The sequence below is a fragment of the Poeciliopsis prolifica genome, unplaced genomic scaffold (assembly GCF_027474105.1).
Source record: "Poeciliopsis prolifica strain line A6 unplaced genomic scaffold, Auburn_PproV2 SCAFFOLD022, whole genome shotgun sequence".
NCBI lineage: Eukaryota > Metazoa > Chordata > Actinopteri > Cyprinodontiformes > Poeciliidae > Poeciliopsis > Poeciliopsis prolifica.
In genome coordinates, this window is record NW_026562397.1 from 1,578,435 (window position 1) to 1,593,406 (window position 14,972).

The window sequence follows — 14,972 nt, forward strand, 5'->3', positions numbered from 1 at the left end:
CTTAGTTATCCCAGACACTACGGGTAGATAATGTTCAATTGTGTGTAAGCAGTATGCCTCATTTATTTATATTCACATGTATAAATGTGCATTATGAGTAAATCTAACACAGTGTTGCTAATAACTCAATGTTTGAGCTTCAGGTCTTAATTTGTTGATGAAGTGAGTGAAGACTGTGAGGGAGGATTAATTTTATTTAGACAGGGATTAGAGTAATTTATTAGATTTACTCAGACTGGTGTAGTTATATGTTTCCTGGCATGTCGGTCTGTATGTATATAGAAAGACATACTGTGTGGGTTTGTGTGTGTGTCTAGTTGCTCTTTGGGCTATATACTTGCTTGTCTTGACCCAATACTGCAAATAAAACAAAATTTTTACAAATTGTGCTAGAACACATACACTGTACTTTCTTTCTCATCCCAGACATAAACAGTAAAAATGTCCAATTTCTTAATGGGAAAGACATCAGACACATATTAAGTTTGGTGTGTGTTTGTTCACGATTACAATGGATGAGCTCATGTTGACGGTTCACAGGATCAGTAGGCAGTTGAAGGGGGGAGGGGTGTAGCTGTGTGGCCCTGGAACTGCAACTGACAAACTCTATTCATGTTCACCACAGCAGCCAAATTCCTCCCCACAGCAGACTCACACCGCAAAATTCCCACTGGACCAAACTGAGAGTGAAAGGCTGATTTGATCAACTGTTGTATCTCTACAAGGCCCTTTTTTCAAGTCTGAACACGTTAATATCACAAATTTATCTAATATTCAATAAGTACAAGAAGTTAAATCTGTCACATTTTTAGGATGGTAATTTATCCATGGAACAAACTATATATATTCCCCAAATTATTTCAGGCTCAGAGCTGAAGTTTACCTCAAACAAGAATTAGGTTTCTTAAAATTCAAAGAAGGCAACCTAAAAGATTTGGAACAAAATATGAACAATAATGAGAGTATTTCAGTGCTGCAGCACATGGCTGAGGAAACTGTCCTGAATCGTCTCCTCTCTCTGAGAACTCTTCAGCTAACCTGGTTAAAACATTCAGAAAAAAACAGAACACAGAGATGCTGCTGGACAAGTAGATAATAAAGTCTTTAGGAAAGGACAGTGCGGGCCTGTTAAATCACTTGTCCTGCAGATCAGTGACACAGAACCGGAAGGGAAGAGGAGAGAAAAGAACACTGAACTTTTCTCAGGTTACCTAAAAGTTCGGAAACAGATTGAACATCAACAATACAGCTGCTGACTTTCTAACACCTTCTGGTCTAACGTGCTTCTCTGATGACATTCATTGTAAAGAGCAGCTATGAACAACCTGAGTTGTTTCTGTCAGGAAATTAATCTGGCAGCTGTAAAGAAAAATGTTATTAATTTATAAATACAACTTTCTGGTATTTGTTTGTGTTTAGCCATAAGGAATTTGAAAGCACAAGTGAGAGCAAGGAAATCCTTTCTTGCACAAAGCTACCTTTGTGATTGCATGATGTAAGAAGATACTCTCGTTCTCTCGCTCTTTCTTTTTCGCTCTCAGACATACAGACACACACACACACGCCCACGCACACACACACACATGCACACACACACACACACACACACACACAGGCAAAACAGAATCAAGCAGAACTGCATAAAAAGGCGATGGCCAACCTAGTTTACAGTAGAGTTCAGATTTTATAGGTGTCTGTGGCGTGATCCAATACTCACACATTAAAGTAGCACAATGTTAAATGACATTTATAGAATTTAACTGTCACATGTACAGTGAAACAAATAAAGTCTCTGTTTACTATGTTTCCCTTGTCCATTTGACATCTATTTGGAGAAAGTAAACAATTTATGGTAAATCAAGTCCTTCAATTTGTACAAAGTTGAAATACTTAATGTGTCTTTTTTGTGTGATAAATTAAAGATTTGTAAGGAGCTAAACAATGAGCAACTTTTCTGATTTGTGTGGAGGGATTGGGGTTAAATGCAGTAGTGGAGTTAAATGTTAATGAGGGCAGTGAGATGTGAACAAACTGCTTCCAGTCTGATGCATCCATTCAGCGTGTTTCAGTTGAACTGTGGGGGTCAAACACTCAGATCTCAATATTAATACATGACGATGAGCCAGTAGATCATCACTGTTTGTTTTGTGTGTGTGTGTCTACGGGTGTCTGCGTGTGTGTGTGTGAGTGTGTGCATATGCATATTAAATCTACATCAGAGTTAAGCTCCAATTTTTACATTTTTGTTTTCTGCTCTTTTAGAATGCAGTGTCCTCCCCAAATTAGTTGGATTTTATGGGTTTTTTAAAATGTTTTTCCATGAATGTTTCTTTGCTAAATTACTGAAATTATTGAATATGACTGTAATTAAGCTTCTTCAAATGACATGTTGTAATCATCCAATTTATAACATCAGTATTAATCAGTATTGATCGTCAGAATAAATGTTTTTTATCATAGATTTCTCTCAGTGGCACAGTTGGTAGCAATGTTGTCTTACAGCAAGAAGGTCCTGGGTTCGAATCCCAGCCTGCATGGATGGAGTTTGCATGTTCTCCCTGTGCATGGTGGGTTGGTTCCCTCCGGGTTCTCAAGAGCACTTACAGACCACCGCTTCAGCAACCTCCACTGGTATCAAGAGGGATTCTCTGAAAGGCTCCTTCTCTCTACTAAAATGAGGTAAACACTATGTCCAGCTGTATAATTGCATCTGTTTGCAGCCATTTGCAAATATAAATGTTGAGTTGTGAGCGAGGTCAGCAGCAGTTTGTTTGGATTTAAAGTGACAAGAGCCCCTTAAACAGCTCGTTCTGAAAAGAGCTCAAAATAGGACAAACTTACAGACTAAAATCTCATTAGCTAAGAATGATTTAGTAAAAAAAAAAAAAAGTAATGAACATGTATAACTCACAGACCTATCATAACCTGTTCATGGAAGCATAATAAAGCCCCTGTTTTTTTCTTTGCCTCTTCTTCCACTTGGATCAACATTTATAAAATCTTCTTTCATTGCTACGCGTCAAACCTATTCTGTCAAGGCAACACTTTGAATCAGTACTTCATGCCTTCCATTTTATAACTGAAACAGTGTAGTTCCCTCAAAGGGTGCAGCATGTCGGACAAAAGTCAGACTGCCAATGTGTGGTCACATGGTTTTTGGATGAGTGTTTTCATGCAGACCTCTCACAGTCCAGAGGACACGGAGCCGAGCCGCCCGTCCAGCTGCAGGACATGTCATGACGTCCTGCTCTGTGAGGTTTACAGCAGCAACGTAAACACAGAAATCATGGCCGAGAGGAACCACTATTACGAGTTCAGAAGTTTGGAGGAAATGAAAGTAATAATTGTCTGGTTGGAAAATTTCTTTTGTTTTCATATTATCAAAAAACAAACAAACAAAAAAAAAACAGAACGGAACGGAAGGCATCGGTAAGACGTTCTCGGACCGGAAATAAGCAGAAGGAGTTTCACATTTCAGTACAAACTTCCTCACTGCCTCGAATAACTGCTCTTCAAAATCTGCTCTCTGACTGAAGAACCTCTGTCCTGACGATCTGTACCAGCCAGCAACTCTTTCTGCCTTGCAGAGTCAGAGGAGCGGCTCATGAAAGTTGAGTGGAACTGTTTGCCACATAAATAAACACACCCAGGAAATTAAGGACAGGAGGCCAAAAGTTTGCCAGGCGAGATGTCACACAGCTGTCACAATCGTTCCGTTTCCATTGACCAGAGAAATTCTCTAACTGGAATTACATAAATAAACTTGCTTAATGGAAATGCCAATTAAAAAAACAAAACAAAACAAAAAAAACTAACATTTTTGCAATAGGATTTGGTGGTTTTTCAGCCATATCAAAATGACTGTATTCAGCAAAACTACAACGGCGTTACTACTGACGGAAAAGATACCAGTTGGCCTCACATGGTATTATTTCCAAATCATAATGGTTTGGTATTATTTTCTGTTAACATGGAAACACAAAAATGTTTGTGTTAATATTTGTTAACACAAACTCACAGCGGGCCGCTGGTGGACGGCCCCAGCATCACCACCACCGGGCTTAGCAGGGTTTTTGGGGGACACCCCGACTGATGTTCAGCATTTTGTTTCAACTTATAAATACAGTTGATGGTGATGATGACATCACTACAGTGACTAAAATAGAAAAAAATAACTCTACCGTAACGCCTCGGTAACAGTGATGCTTTGGACAATAGGATGGAAAGCACTGAGGAGCTGGAAAACAAAATCATAATGGCTTAAAAAAAAATACCTAAATCTTAGACCTGTTCTGTCTATTTCCAATCTTTAGTGCAATTATCGGGAAAAATTATGTAGCAGCGGTACTATAAAACTAATAAAGATAAAACTATTTTACAAATGATTACTGTAATTTAAGTTAAACTGAAAAACCCTTTTGCTCCATATTCTGATCCCCATCTGGAAATTCAACAAGTCGCCTCCACCTTACATTTCTTTACACAGCGATGCTGCTCTGTGATTGGCTAATAAGCTTTTTGTGACAGCAAGAAATTGAACAAGTATATTTTGTAAAGTAACTGGTGAGTATAATTTAGATCTTCTCTTGTCCTTCACTTGCAATGGGCTGAAGCCCCTCATCACGTTTCTCCAGCCCTGAGGTCTCATTTCACTGGGATCTTTGTGTCTCTGCTGTAAGCATGGCTACTCACTGCAGCTTGTTAAAAAGGATAAGTAAGACAGCAGACCTGAGTGGAGAGCCTGCAAAAGAGTGGAGTAATTTATATTGTAAAAGGAGGAAGAAAGAACATCATCAGTCAGCATCCAGAACACCATGTGAGCCACTCCCACAAGCTGCTCACTTGCCCACAGAATTCTGCACCGTAATCCATAGCTTATTACAATTCTACAATATCATACTCATCAGCTATTCTGTCTGTTCAGAGAAGTGTGTGGAGAAACAGCTAAACTCTCACCGACAGGCAATCAACAACAACAACAAAAAAAAGGACTACCCTCAAAATAAAATCACAAAGACAGCCAATAGTGCTCCGGGCATCTGGGCTTACACAAGCAGCATTCAGCAGGACTGAAGCTTTTGCAGAGAACAATGGCAACTGCCCCCTCATACCCCCTTCCCCCCGTCTCCCCCTTCCACTATAATGGACCATTCCAGCACAAACAGGCAAGGAAAGAGCCTTGAATCCATAGAAACCTCCACCTCCCCCCGTCTCTCCCACACTCTTTCTCTTAAACACATCGAGAGCGAGAAGGAGGGAGGAGCCTCCAGGGTGATGGCATTTGGCACAAAGATGTAAAGAATGCCCTGGAGAAGGGGGGGACGTGGTGGTGGTGGGGGGGGGGGTAGAAGGATGTTCTCATAAACCTCTCTTCCACTGTATGGATGTCACTGTGCACTGTAAAGGAGCGCGCCCCTCTGTAGCGGCTCCTCTGCACGTTCTCATGCATGTAATGTGCAGCCATGCAGTCACAACTCACAGTTCAACCTCATCAAGGTCAAACCACAGAGCAAGGCAATCCGTCAGACAAAAGGATATTACAAATCAAAGTGTTGCAGTGCAAATTTAGGAGAGGAGTGAGTTCCTTTGCTGCAGTCAAGATTTTCACAAATCCATCAATATTTTATCGAAAGAAGACTTTTTTCTTTGCTTCAAATTGTAATGAAGATGGCCACACACCCACACTCTCATGCTTCAGTAATAATGATGAACAAACAGAAGTTAAAGATAATGTAACATGCACTCTGAGACAACTATTTTGATCCTGTAGCTCTGTAGGACGCACAGCCAAGTTTATTATATCATATTAATGTTTCAAAATGGCTTAATTTTCCCATCAATTCATTCCTGAAGGTCTGCTGCCTGTAATAAGGTGCCTGGAGCCTGGCAGAGACGTGTTTTTCCTGCCTGTATGTAGAGCAGAGCAATACTCCAGACCACTTGTTGCTGCGCCCCGTTTATGAGTCAGCTGGTTGACTCAGAAAAGGTCAGAACAACAGTAAAATTCAGGACTTTTGCTTCTACTTATTATTAGAAAAATGTGGTTTGGATATTTAGGGGCTGCAGCCCACAGGGTTTTTTTTAAAGACAAGTGTTTGCAAGAAGCTGTAAGAAACCAGATCTGGAAAACTCAGCCCATGAAGCTCAGGCAACCAAAACAGTATCTGTGGCGCTTATTGAAAACTCAACAGACACCAAATGGAAGAGCTGCTAAAGATATTGAATGAATCTCCACGTTTGTCCCTCTGCATCCAGCAGAGATGAGCAGTGCAGTGATTAAGCTCATCATGCAGGGCCGGTCCAATGATGTCTGAGGCCTTGAGCAGAATTTGACTGAGGGGCCCCTTTTGCTGCTAAGAACATCAGCACCACTAACAGCATTTTAATGCAGATTTGGTGAAATCTGGGAGGCAGAGGATGGTTTAATAGGCCAATTTTAAGACCAGTCAGTTATCATTGTAATTTACTGAGATGTATTTTTGAACAAACAGAGCTCAAACTCTATATTTATTTGTAGATAAATGTAAATATATATTGATATTTGTTTGATTTAACGTAGAAGAACATGCTGCTAAATTAAATAAAATTTCACAGCATGTTCTCAATAAACAAATGTTACATTTATATATCTGTGTTAAAATATTATGTTGTTTTTAAGTTTTAGTATTTCACTGAAAATGTATTCCCATAACATATAAATGACACAGTCATATTTTTACATTTCCTGTCTATTCAACGTCTTTTGATAGAAAAACAGGGTGAACGCCCATCCACCACCAGGCTCTGCAGGTCTTCTTGGGTAAACCCTGTGAGCAGCTTTCAGTTTTAACTGACATTAACTAACTTCAACCAACCCATAAAGAAATGTTTCCCTGTCATTTCTGTTTGTTTCAATGCATTTCAGACATTTTTGCTATGTGGAGCATTTTATGCCATTTTTTCCGTTTAATGCAAATATTCTGCTGAGCCTTGGTATTGTTTGAATAATTAGCAGTTATTTTATATAAATCTATGCAGATGCTTCAGCTATGATTCCAGTTCTACTTTAGAATGCGTCTGCTTAGAGTCACTGCTAATGGCAGAAGTGGCTTTTTAAGGTTTGGTTCACTCATTCATTTGAGGGTGAAATGTTCATGCTTTCAAGTTAAAACTGAGAAGAACCCTTTAGCTTCCATTTCAGGGCTTTGGAAATACTTGTCGGTAGAGAGGAGCAGAGCGTCCAGGCTGTGACAGAGGAGTCAAACAAAACAACAAAGAGAAGATGAAAGGAGGAAGACAGAACATTCCCTGGAAAATCAGCTCTTCATCTGATGTTTTTGTCTGATCACTCCAGTAGACAGCAAACACCTCTTCAAGAACTTCTGAATTTTTAATCAGAAATGACAACACAGCCTAGTTAAAGTACCACATCTGAATGTAACTGTTCTGAACCGGTCTTTCCCAGGCAAATTAGAGGTAAGCAGTGGTTAGTTGAACAAGTCAATGTCAGATGTATTTCACTGTAATTTTAAGAAGCTTATACATTTTCAGGATTTGTTGATGCTGCAGAACCATCAGTGTTGTGTCTGCTGTGATGCATGTGTGCAAGTCAACAGGGGTGAAAGAAACACTCATATGAATGCTGAGTTTATGTAAAGTCCATTCAGAGCATCATTCTAACTTTTGCTTTGTTCTGTTTTCCAACTGCAGAGAGGATCTTGAAGTGAACAACTGATTAGCAACATGAGTCTCAAGCTCAACTGGTGACTTGGAAGACAGCTTCTCCCCATCAGCAGGTCCAGTCATAACAGTTCAGGCTGTTAGCATGGTCACCAATGACCACCATTGGTGCATTTAGCAGCGAGAACATGAGGTTAATTGATCAGGATCCAGGAGATCCGATCAGAATCCTTCAAAACAACCATGTCTTCCTGTTAGGAATTAAACACGGAGCTACTGTACAGACGAACAGAGAACAGCTGACTGCCCACATGCTATTATTAAGAAGCATGTTAACAAGAAAAACCAGCAGTCAGTCTCCCAGTGTGTCCATTGCGTTACATATATTTTACTTATTTTTAAGTTGACTGTCAACATTTTTTTTTCTTTTTGCCGCCTGCCTCCACCTCCTATTCACCATTTCATGGTAGGTTTTTTTGCACTGAGTATCATATCAGCATCTGTTACAGTGTTGCTGTCACTGTCTGCAGCTTCCAGGAACGTCTGTTTACGTTTTGTCTTAAAGCTGAAGAAGAAGTCTAATGTGAACACATCCTGCTGACAAACTAAGACTTCTGGAGTTATTACAAGTAAAGTGACTTTAGTCAACCTGTACTCTTTATCGTTCAAGTGTTTATCAGTTCATTGACTTTACAACACTATAAATTGACTCCTTGTTGATATCAGATGTCAACATGGATGGATGAAGACCTGGACTTTTCCAAGAATCTTGAACATTCTGCAGCTCTTAGGTGTGAAAGCCCAATCTGCTGATGAATGGAGTTGTTTTTAGGTTCCCTGTGTATTCTGCTACAACAGAGACATTACCTGTGTGTAGACATCTATCATGTTATAAACCCTTAATTTGGTTTCAAAAGTGTGATCCATGTGACATTGGAATGGGTGTTGGCTGACAATGTTTCGCTGTTTCCTTCTCAACTCTTCTGTACTGAAAAATCTCTAAATGTCGGCTGCAGGTTAGAACAGACAAAACAAACTGGAAGTCCAGTTGTTGCATTTCTGTTGTGCTGCAATTACAACTGCAATACCAATTTGAATGGCAGGAGCAGCTCATACAATGGAAGACTTCTAATGTTGGCGTCTGTAGATTTGGTTGCAAGCTCAACGACAGAAGATGCTCTGCATCAGACCTCCGACCCACATCATGCAAGCAGCAGCATCTAGGCAGAAAACAGTGGATCAGGTATGATTTCAGTTCGGTAGAATACTGGAGGGCTCATTTTCACCATAATGACCAGCAGCGCTGGCTTGTGAAGTCCACACAGATGTACATTTCCTGTAGTTGGTCTGGAGTGAAGCCGGACTGTATTCACACCAGAAGCAGACAGAGTCAGAATTCGTTTGGAAGCGGACCGAGGTCACCTCAGAATGTGGATCATGGTCAGGTGGTTCGGTCCGTACCAGGAGTCACACCCTAAAACTAGCTTGCATTAAAGATGACTGGATGGAATTATTTTATTTTAAGAAAATCTACAACATGAAAAGATGATTTTTTTTCAAAACTGCTTTTTCTGCAATCCAAAATCTGCAGAAAAGTCCAATATGGCACACTTCTACTGAGACTCAATACAGGCATGACATGCAGCAATACAGAACATCTAAATGGACCTCAACTTCATTTCATTGGGCTTTTATAGTTATTTTTTCACACTCCGGTGGAACAAAAGATTTTAGCTAATGACCATAAATTCCACAGTCATCTTTCAATAGCTGACAGGACTGATGACGGCACCAATGAGCCTGTGCAGAACAGTCTGAAGAAAAGGAGGTGCGAGAAGACAAGCAGGCTGCGATAAAGCAGAGGCAAAGGTGTTGGGTAAAGATGTGAGGAAGCACAGGCCTACAGTAAGTGAAAGGACAGCTGTATGCTGTGCGCCTGGCTGCCTGCCAGCCTGCTGAAAGGTGAGAGCAGACAGCTCCCCTTTGCTCTCACAAACACACACAAGTAGTGGGATTATATATCATATATTTTCAGAGCTTTGTTTTATTTTATTTTATTTTTTTTGTCTTTCTTGGAGTAGATGAACAGAATCAGGTTTTACAATGGCTTCCTTCACTGTCTGCACCTCCTAATGGCTTTTGCAGATTGATCTCTCAATGGAGGCACAACGTGGTCAACCCTGATCAAATCACTTCCAGCCTCAAACATGTATTATCCCTCACCACTCATCTCCATGCAAATTTATATTTGTGTTTTCACTGAAGCCTGTGTGGACTGATGTCTGTCTTCTTCCTCTTCACACAGATCTGATCTGCTGTGACTGAACAGGAACATGCAACACTGAGCAATGAGTCTTCATTGGCATGTTATACTAAATAAAGGCTTTGTTGTGATTCTGGCACTAAATCGGATGGATTTGATAAGATCTTGCTGTTTCTTCCCAGCTCTGACTGAAGTGTCTCCACTAGGCCGAAGTGATGAAGATGAGGGTGAAGCAGGGGGAATGCTGGCTTTGGGGGCTTTTCACCATTTCATCTCTCAAAGCCGATAATAAAAGAGCTTTATCTCCATCTACTGCGATATCGATGGTAATCATCAGTAATGCACAGCAGCGTAAAGACGTTTCGTGCACTGGACAGCCTACCTGTTTGTCTCCTGGAGCCTGATGTGAGCCGTTCAGAGGAAGCAGAACATCCGCGTCGATTCGGTCCGAGCGGCTCCAGACGGACTCTGGTTTATTCCCTTGCAGCTGAATCTGGAGCCCCGTTTCCCGCTGCCGTTCAGCTGCGGTCTGCAGCTATGTGTCCCACACAGCTATGTGTCCCACACAGCTGCAGCAGAGAACAAGCCTGTAGTATAAACTGGACGATGCTTCATGGCTCGCATCTGACTCGGAATCGTCGACAATAGGCTTGTTCACGTTACCGCGCTGCATGGATGGAGGCACACCTCTTATTCTGCGGTCGGGCTTGGACCTGCTCCCCGGATCTCTTCACCCGACCACGCCGCCCAAAAAAGCACAATGAAGTTGCCCCCAGAACTGGGCGCCTTCCACCCCACCGACAGTGTGACTGTGAGACGTCTGCAGGAACCCGTCTCCGTTTCTCTGCTCCTGCTGCTGCTGCTGCTGCTCACTATAGGGCCGGTCTTGTCGTCCGCATATAGAAGCGCACAGCGCATCCTGGCGGAGCGTTCTTTCTCTGTGTTCAGATTGCTGTGCGGTTTGGTGCTGTCATCCTGGCGCTCAGGTGCCCACTGTGCTTTCAGGAAACCATTTGAAACGCGCTGTCGGCCTGCACGAGCTCCACCGAGATGGCTGAAGAGTCATGGCAGTGTCCTTCAAATGTCCATGTCTGCTGGACTGTTCATCCTCAACCAAACTGTCACACAAGTCTCTAATGTATAGAATGACCAACTTTTGGACCAAGTCATTGTTTTGCAAGTTACAAGTACGTTTAAAGTAATTCTACCCAATCCTCAAACAATTCATTATGACCAAATATGTAGTTTAATCAGAGAGTAATTGATAGTTCATCTATAAATCTTAAATATTAAGAGGTTTATCTGCTTGCCAGAGCGCCAGGCAAGAGAAAACAAAATCACTTCTGATGTCAGATTGTTTTATTAATAACAAATATTAAAACGATCTCAACATTCACAAATGCCCAGGAAGATTCACACTTACACAGAACAAGTTGGACCTTGTATTTTTGATGCAAACATATATATGGGAGACTTTTACTGCCATAAGCCACGAGCATGTATTTTCAGTTTGCCAGCAGGGTTTCATCTTTTTCTTAAAACTTGTAAAACTTGTGCTTAATGTGTATTTTTTTCAACAAAATTATCACATGATAAACACTGAAAGTATGGCAATGTTCATCAAGGAAGCTTTGTCTGTCACAAAAAAAATAGATGAGGCCAAATAAAACCCAAAAGGTCTTTCACCACAAGAGGGCATAAAGGAGCCACTAACAATCAACTGGATTTGCATTTCAAACGTTGCATTAATCCCAGGAGAGTCAAACTCACTGGGCTTGTAATGTCAGTCAAAGGGTCCATGAGGACCCGGGTGTCATTATGATAATTAAGAGGTTAATAACTATAACAATACAGTTATAGTTATAGTTCTGTAGCGATAAATTTACTGCTTATGTTTATAGTTTTACCAACATTGCAAACTGACTTACAAAACTTGCAAAATTAGCTCTTAATACCACCTAAACATACATGTTTATGTGTACAGTTTGTTTATTTTCATTTATTTTTATTTTCATTTATTTTATTTATTTTTTTCAGATTTGACGGTGGATTATTGAATGCCTGCAGCTTCTGGTTTTTTGCTCATTACATAACACAGAACCTGCACACTGATTCAGTCTTAGCGCTGATTTTGAAGAGTTTTTATTAATAAGGTCATGATGTGGAAGGCTTTGCTTTTCTGTGTTTGTCCTCTCACAACTTAATTGAGTACACTGTACTGTTTGATAGTGAGGATCAGTTGGAATGTATGAATGACTGAATTGAAATGAGTGATTTTTCTGTTATTTACCTTAAAGAGACATTTGTCTTAGATACAATAACCAGGAAGTTAGACCAAAGCATTGCAGTTCTGCTTTCTATAGGCCTTAAGAGCCTGATTTACATGTGAAAAGGAAGGATTTTAAAGCATGTTATATCCACTTTACAAAATCTTTATGGGTCATTTGTTAACTGCAGTGTTTTTATTGGTAAAATTGCTTTATACTCAGCTGAGTCAGTTGGAATATTGGGGAGTATTTTTCATTTTATTTTTAAATACGACTTGCACATTTTATTTCATGATTGAAGAAAAGATGATCCAACCATGCATTTAGTTCAGCTTTACCCAGTTGTCACTACAGCCCCAAAACAATCAGGAAGTACAAGAGACTTCAAACAGAAACGTTAAATATCAATAAGTCTGGCTTGAAAACATCAGCCATTTAATTTTTAACCAAATACCAGTTTAATCCATAGTGATTATGGTTACCTAACATTGCACTTGCCTACCACAATGCTAGTTCAGAAGTTTGAGATCTGTACGTTTAAACTCAAGTTACTTTGGTCGATGTACATTGATTAAAACCGTGATCAATTAAATACTGATTAGGTGTTATTCTTTTCCCATGTGCATTAAGTTTCTCCAAAGCTCTCGTTCACCCCATGGAGAAAATACACAAGAAGGAAGGGGATGGGGTAAGAGAGCAGAGGGGTGAAGGGTTTCCCAGTAGTAGGTCTCACTCTTCAGACTAATAAGAGAGAATGAAGGCAAAGTAACAGTAAAATGCTGACAACACGTCACTTCCTAACAATGTCACCCGTGCAGATCCAGAGTGGTTAGAGGGAAAAGTGAAAAAAGTTCCAGTTTTAACCCCTGGCAGGGTGTAAATCATGTTTGATCAATAAAAACACAGCGGAATTTGATAAGATGGAAAAAAAAATAAGAGTATGTTTTGCAATAGTAAAAAGCTGGTTTTGCCTGATTGATTTGCTCCATGTTGTCTCACAGACTTTGAAACACAAAGTTTGTGAGACATCCTATTAAATACCTAATAGGATGCAGTTTCTGAGTTCCAGCACTGAAATGATTTTTCTGAGCAATTCCAGCAAGTGATCTTAGTTTGTTTGTTAGTTTTTGTCTTTTCTGTTTAGTAATTTTTTTTTTTCCATCATAACGGACTTTTCCTGTTTGATATGTAAACGATTTCCTCCAATGTTTTCCCAGTATCTTGCTCCCTTAAATGCTGTTTTTGTCAGCCAGTCAGTATACTGCTATATTGCTTCCTTCTTTGTCATATCCTTATGTTTTACTTTCTCTGAGGATGTTCTGAATTTTGCTTTTTGGCCTTATTTTTTAAATTGCTATTAAAGTTTCTTCACAGTTTTAGCTCTGCCTGTTTCTTTCCTGCATTTTGCACCATTCAATGCATCAGCATGTTGGACTGGCTCTGTTACCTGCCTTTATTATTATTATTTTAAGTTTTAATTTCTCCTCGTCTGGCAGAGAAATTACTTCTGTTTTGGGGATGATCATTCTCTCTAGCTTTGAATGCTGTGCAACTGGAAGGATTTCTATTGATTTCCATGTGAGCTTTGGTCATATGCTATGATATGTAATCATAGCAACATCGTGGTGTACAAGTGGGAGCAGCTGAATAACGTTACACAAGCTGAAATAATAGCTCAAGTGAAACTACAAATCTCAGGTGAGTTTAAAAGGAGATATCAAGTTTATGGATGCAGAAGCAAACAGGAAAGAGGGAAGGAGGAAATTCAAACCATAAAAAGTGATATCTCTGGCCAACAAGTTTAAGACAATCCTTTATTAGTCCCACAAGTTTGAAATTTAAGTTGTCATGACAAAAAGTGGACAGAACAGGAGTAACAGAAGTGTGGCTTGGTGCAACCCAAGTGCAGACGGAGGCGTTGGTCCTCCATGCATCCATCATGGGTTCACATCCCGGCCTGATGACCGGAGATCCACATCTTCCCCATTTTCCATAATCCACCTTCCTGTTTGCTTATTGCAAAATAAAGGCCACTAGAGTTAAAACAAGAGAAACAGAGATGAAAAACAACAAAATTACAGTGTGCGCTCTCTCTCTCTGTCTCTCTCTCTCTCTCCCACAGACATGTAGAGAAAGAAAGGATCTTCTGAACCATTTCCACTTTGTGGATGGATCTGTCTGCTGTTGAAGGAGCTGCTCAGTGCTGCCAGAGCTCCCTGCGTGAGGCCAGTGATGATGTCCAACAGGCAAAACAACTCAGACTCCATTCTCCTTCCACACAACACCTCTCATCGTAGGACAGAGCTGGCCATCCAGATCAGCCTTTCCAGTCTCTGTCTGTCCCCAGCAGACCACACCAGACTGATGTGTGGTAATGTGCTTTACTACGACTCGGCTGCAGGATCACATCCCAGACTCCAGCGCCTTTCTGCCAGGCTCCCTCACCATACAAGCAAACAGATGTTTAAAGAGCAGCAGGAAAAGAAAAGCAGGTGCATTAGCAGTGCTCGTCAACAACAGATGGTGTCATCCATGTTACTGTGAAGTATCGTCTTGGCAGTGACTTTCCGTCCATATTACTGAGCAAAAGAGTCCACCAGTGTTATTTTGGCAACTGCCTATGTAATCTACATAACTGTGTGTGTTTTCCACTCTGTAACTATTCTGCTGCTCCTTTGTGTGATATGTACATTAACTAAATCCAGCTTGTGCAAAACGACTTGAGGCTTACTGATCAGAATCATTCCAGATTTCTTTAGAGTTAAACAAAATGATTTGTAGGT

At 40.5% G+C, this 14,972-nt stretch overlaps 1 protein-coding gene across 4 annotated transcripts in view; it reads right to left on the bottom strand.

Moving 5' to 3' along the window:
* Nucleotides 1-10,759, bottom strand: part of fat3a (FAT atypical cadherin 3a) — a 58,812-nt gene extending 48,053 nt beyond the window's left edge. For all 4 annotated transcript variants that reach the window (XM_055045744.1, XM_055045743.1, XM_055045742.1 and 1 more), the window contains exon 1: nt 10,305-10,759. The gene's annotated coding sequence lies outside the window, so the exon portion shown is untranslated. The remainder of the gene's footprint in view (nt 1-10,304) is intronic.
* Between the last annotated feature and the right edge of the window lie 4,213 nt (nt 10,760-14,972).